The 6,000-nt window shown below is 37.9% G+C and overlaps 1 protein-coding gene across 1 annotated transcript in view; it reads left to right on the top strand.

Moving 5' to 3' along the window:
- Nucleotides 1–2,805: 2,805 nt before the first annotated feature.
- Nucleotides 2,806–6,000, top strand: part of LOC113478603 (triadin-like) — an 86,467-nt gene continuing 83,272 nt past the window's right edge. The window contains exon 1 of the mRNA XM_026845917.1: nt 2,806–2,903. The gene's annotated coding sequence lies outside the window, so the exon portion shown is untranslated. The remainder of the gene's footprint in view (nt 2,904–6,000) is intronic.

Raw genomic sequence — 6,000 nt, 5'->3', positions numbered from 1 at the left:
TTCTCTGCTATGTTCTGCATTTAATGTAAGACAGTTGGTGAAGTGTCTGCAAAACTTTGAGTAACTTAATGAAATTATTGTCTTTCAGTGTGACCATAGCATATACACGCTTTTAATTACGTTTACAGTTATTATTTCATATGCGATGCAAGTATACAAGCAATACAAGTACATAGCCAGCACTCTCTTTTTGAAGTTTCCCACAGTTCTCTCTTGCTTTAACAGAGATCTTTGACATCCTGAGAATTGGGCTGTAACTGACCCAGTTGGCTGAGGAAGAGGTTCTTTAGTGCCAGGATCTCAACTGTGATGCACGAGCAACAGGTGACAGTAAGCTACTTCCATCCATGCTGTAACAGGAAAGGAACTTCTTTCCTTGAAATGTTCTTGTGCTTCATGCATGACTTCTGACTGATGAACCACTGAGACAGCTACACTTTTAAAGGGGTGCACGGTTTACTGTGGTGGTGCTGTTCCATTTGGAAGCAGCAGATGCAGAAACAGTGTCCTTCATGAATTCTTTCAAACAGAATCGGATAACTATCAGAAATATCTTCCATAACCAAATGTTCTTCATCTGGCATCAGACACATATCATGGGAGATAGGTATGCTGGTCCATAAATAAAGGAACTAAAATTTGCTTTTCATACTTTTTAAATGGCCTTTCATTTTTCCTCCCAGTGATGGTTCATTGCTGGTGTGCAGGTGAAGACTGTGTTTTATACATACCTGGCCACTGGAGGGATTTACTAGCATAAACCATGAGAAATTTTTTTTAGTTAGTAGACTGTATTTGGTTTCCTGAGTTATTGCGTTTGATACTATTGCTCTTCTTCAGAACTCACTCAAAAATATTGTAGGATCAGTTTCTACTTTCTGGAAAGAAGTCTATCACACCAGACTAACTTTTCTATGCCGCAGTCTTTGGTAGTAAAAATAAATAGTTTATCAGAAATCTTTCTGAAATATTTCTGATCTTTTTATATGAGATTCTGTTCAGGGAGGAGACTCCGTACCTTTGTTTGATTCATCTCTGATCAAAAGGAACAATGTGAAGGAATCTGAAGGTTGAGTTTTACACTCAAAGGTGAAGGAGAGCCAGTAACCTAGCAGAATCCAGAAACTCAAGACTCAGAAATACTGATAAATGCTAGTGATGATATCCTAACCACCCAGCAATGACTGACACAGACGTTATTTTTGCAGATAACAGTCTTATGGTACATGAAGCATTAGTCATATCTTTTAAATAATTCAAAAGAATATTAATATCCTCCAACTGCCTTGTACTTAAGAGTGACAGGTGTGCTTAAATTAACCTCTCAAAAAACACCCGAACTATTCAAGACATGAATTTACTTCAGGACCACCAGCTTTAACTGCCTGATCCTCCACTCTTTTTGACTGTAATGAAAGTGTTGATAGACCTTGCATGGGCAAACAAGGGAAAAGAGCCTTTGTTCTCTTCTCCATATGCATTGAAGGCAGACTTTTAGGAGGAAAAGATCAAGAGCAAATTTATTTTCCATCCTATTTGTGTTACTATGGAGTGGAAGAACTGGTAACTTCCTCTGAGTAGTTTAAAAAGACCATTAGGGTTTGGTCTGCCAGTAGCATTTGGTCACAGCATTGCTGTGACTAATAAAGAGTTGTTTTTAACTAAGAAAAGAAATATACCAATAGGGACAGTGGGGTAAGAAGGACTCATTTGACAAATGCTGTAAAGGAAGCTGGATCATGTGATTTTTATAGCAAGTCTGTCAAGCCAGGTAACGAAGGAGGGGGAATGGGAACATAATCCTGTCTGTGGCATGCCCCTCTCACTGCTTGCAGTCTTCTGTCTCTGTGCATAACACACACACACACACACACACACACACAACTGCACAGCACCCAAATTTCTGTCAGGCACCTCTTTGCAACATATGGGAGATAAACATGGTCGTGAACATCAGCTTAACTTTGGTGATGTGTGAAAAATGCACGTTCTGGTTGGTTGAATTTCCAGTCCTGCATTTGTCGAGTTTTGGTGCTGTCTGACCTTTGTTATTACTGCAGTTGAACCATAGGGTTGCTTTACCCAGCTGTCATTCTGTTTCCTATTTGTAGAACAGATAACATTTTTTGCTGTTACTCTGAAATGTGGGAAATAAGAGTATTGTTATATCTGCCTTCTGCAGAGATTAAGTAAAACCCTAGCTACCTTCCCTCTCTCAGACAAAAAAAAAAAAAAAAAAAAAAAAAAAAAAAAAATCCCAAACTCCCCTCTCAATTGTCTGTTACCTAAGTAACAAGAAACATGGTTTCTTCTAGTTCATTATAAGGTAGCATTGTTAAGTGAAGCAGAATCCAGGTTATGCTTCCTTCACAAAACCTTTCACCAGACATGAATATGAACAAAAGTTTGAACTGTCCATGTAACTCAGGAAAGGGGAAGAACCACAAGTGATCAGAGAGGAAGATTTTTAGGGCACTAGGGATATAAAATGGGATTTTATAGCCAAATGCCCACTTCAAAAATTGTCTATGAATTTAAAATATACAACTACAGTTATAATTATTTCCAAGACCCACAAAATAATCTCAAACACAAACCTTTACACTGGAAGACAAATCCCCCTGATGCAGTAAATACTTGTGTCCCAGTCTGGATTTCTTTACAGTGGCACAATGGCTCGGTGTCCTTCACTACTGAATCTGGCTGCACGGCCCCTTCACCCCACAAGGAACAACTGCCAACAGCTCCTTGGCAGCTGCAGTTTGTGCCAGTTGTACCAGAGCTGCACAGTTTCCTCAGGCCTGAGGAATGCAGCCGGGAGCTTCCAAAAGTCCCCAATGTCCTTGCCTTGTCTTCTGAGCTCTGGGGACGCAGCTGAGGATCTTCTACTCTGTGTCTCCGGGGTAACACTTTTATTTTCATTTAAACTGTGAATTTGGAAAAAGAAATGGTTTAACTGTCCCTTAAGGACCACTGTATTCCTCTGCATTTGGTCTGTGTTCTTCTCTTTTAGGGAAACAGGGGGAGGAGTAAAGAAGAAGTAGCAATTTTTCCCAGTAAAGGCTTTGCAGGCAAATATTCTTTATGGTTTGCATTAAGAAGTTCACTTTGGACATATGTTGGAGCTTGGACAGGAATTTAATGTGATTGACAGTGACAAATGGTGACGTACTATGCAAGGAAAATCAGTATATATCCGCTATGATGAGTGATAAAGACATTAATGCTCAATTTCTCCTTTTAAGTGATCCTTTATTTTTTAGGTATACTTTTTTTCAGTGCAGTTTCAGCTGTCAACACTGACAAGGTTGAATTTACTAATTCATATTTTCCACTTGCACTCTGTAAAGAAGCTAAATTGTCTAATGATAAAGCTCCCTGTTTAGATTTTCTTTTTAAATAGTGATGATAATAATAAAGTAGGTTCTTCATTTGCAATTCTGACTTTGATCTGTCCAAGACTGTGGCTAGAATATGGAGGAAAGAAAGAGAAAACACAAAGAAAAATTATAGCTATTGTTGAAACAAACATTTTTTTATAAATCTGGTTTCTGTCATGTAATTTATTTCTTATAGCTGATAATTGCTGAAATATTTTGCCTCCTTTACATTTTTTTCTCCTTTCTTCTGTCTCTGTCTCTCTGCATACCTGTCACAAATAACAGATGCCAGACTATCTTAAGTATTTTGCATTTTAGGTTTTTGTGTTGTTGGGTGGGTGACTGACATTGTGACACACAAAGGGTTACTTGCAGATGCAGACTTTTGTATTTCAGGAGTCGCAGAATGATTTATCCATTGCCAGGAGCTCATATCTATCCTCTCGGTGGAAATGTATAACTCAAGCAGGTCTTAACATCCCAGGGCAAAGAGGGACCTGGGAATAACGGGAAAACCCACTGTGGAAAAATCCTCACAGGAGACACACACGGTCTGCAGGACCACTCGTAGAGATGCAGCTGTATCACATGCACAGGGACATCCAGGACAAAAATTCCTGCTTAAATTTGCAAAAAACGACTAGGATGTATAACCTAGCCTATTTCCACACTACTGTTGGATTTCTAAACAAATAAATGGAGCTTAGCTTGGAAGCGGCTTTTAATTCACTGTGCCAAAGTGCCTGCTTTCAGAAAAGCTATGAAAGAGTCAAAATCCATATGGGCCTCCTGAGATTTTGACTAGAGTTATTTACAAGGGGAATCCTTTGCTAATGTGACTATGGGAAGTCCAGTCAAGTCCGAGTGTTTAAGAACATGTGGTACATGACATATCAAACAGAAGAATAAGTCATTAAATGGAAAAGAAGGTGGGAATTCCCCCTGGTTGTGAAGGTCAGTCCCCATATTTTTTGCAATTACTTGGCTTGAGAACAAATACTAGTCTTTGTCTTTTCACATAAGACTTTTGTCCAAAATTGTCTTTCTTTTCATCTGTTTTTGGCAGTGTGCTCAACTATGATCTGATCTTGAAAAAAACCCCAAAATTTATATGCTGATTTTTATTGAAACTTTTTTTAAGAGAAAGATCTGAAGAGAAACTTGAAATATGTCAGTGGAAATTTGGAGCTGGGTCTGAAATTTGAAGTTCAGGAATGATTTTGATCTTTTATCATAATTGTGTGATATATTGGTGAGTCAGCTTAGAAACTTGGTTTAAAATAACATTGAAAAAGCAGTCTTTTCTCTTTTTCTTTTTTTTTTTTTTTTATATATTTATTTATTTATTTATTTATATTCTCAAGGGAAAAATCATCAGAAGTGAAGTCATCTTGATTTGAAAGAACATTTTGACCAGCCAGCACACCAAGCCCATTAGGATATTAGAACAGTTCTCAGTGTTTATGACAAGGATAATTCTTGTTATTTCAGAGCCAACTCCCGTCACTACTAATTGTTGACTACTTCTTACGTTCTGTACACCAACCTTGAATGCAGATTGTCCTGAAAAAAAGAACAATTAAGGTAGACTTTTTTTCATTGCTTCTTTTAAAGGGTCAGTTCCAGATATCCCTTCTTCACTACCATGGAAGTTGTCTTATCTGTGAGACAGCTTCTGAGAAGTTTCCCAGATGTGAAAGTAAAGCGACGGGGTACTAACAAAACAATGATCATTAAAATAGCAAGAATAAAGTAGATCAAAGGAAAAGAAAAAGCATGTAATATGTAACTGCTAAAGCTCATTCAAATGCAGTCCACCTTGACATGCTGTAATAGATGCCCTCCTTAGTTACACACTCAGACTGAGGCTACATCAGCAGTTTTGCAGTATGATGCCTAATTGGGAGCGTTGTCTATGGTAGAGTGAAATGCTCATTGTCATAGATACTTTCTTTTGTGCCTGCTGAGTTTCTATCAAGTAACTTTGGAGTAATTTCTTTTTGTGAAACCTAACCTACCAAATGCCCCTTAATGAGCTCAGAGCGCCAAGGTGATGTGACCCCAGCATGCTTGTCAGCTGTCCCCAGGCAGAGGCTGATTTGCATTCAGACCAGTCTGCCTACAGAGACAGGGCTTCTTAACTGTCTGTCAGGTGCTCACATTAAATGTAGGACAGATCTACTGTGGAGTTCAACTGTCTCCTACATATTAAAGAAGAAATTGTTTAAAGGTACTGTGTATGCATCTCTCTAACTGAAAAAATAAAGCAGATTAATTTATGAGAAAGTTATAACATATACCAAGCTTTAACCTAGATCAGATATGATACTTAGGTCTTGTTTAGTTCTGTACATTATCCAAAATAAGTCTACGCTTTGGTCATGTTGATTCTAAAAACTTGCAACTGTTATTCATGAAATATCAATCACAAATGGAAAACAATTACTTTAGAGTCATGTAATGGTCCATAGACCATTTCTGACATCTCTGACTGATCTGGACTTCAAGGACATCAGAATATGTATGTGTGCTCCTATTCATACTGAAAAACACAGGGTATTACCACTGGGACTGAATGAAATTCTCATATATAAGTAACAACATTCCTAAACAAAAATAA

The sequence above is a fragment of the Athene cunicularia genome (genome assembly GCF_003259725.1).
Source record: "Athene cunicularia isolate RWA chromosome 3 unlocalized genomic scaffold, athCun1 chr3_part1, whole genome shotgun sequence".
Taxonomy (NCBI): Eukaryota; Metazoa; Chordata; class Aves; order Strigiformes; family Strigidae; genus Athene; species Athene cunicularia.
The sequence above is the reverse complement of the archived record's forward strand: the minus strand, read 5'-3'. Positions and strand labels throughout refer to the sequence as shown.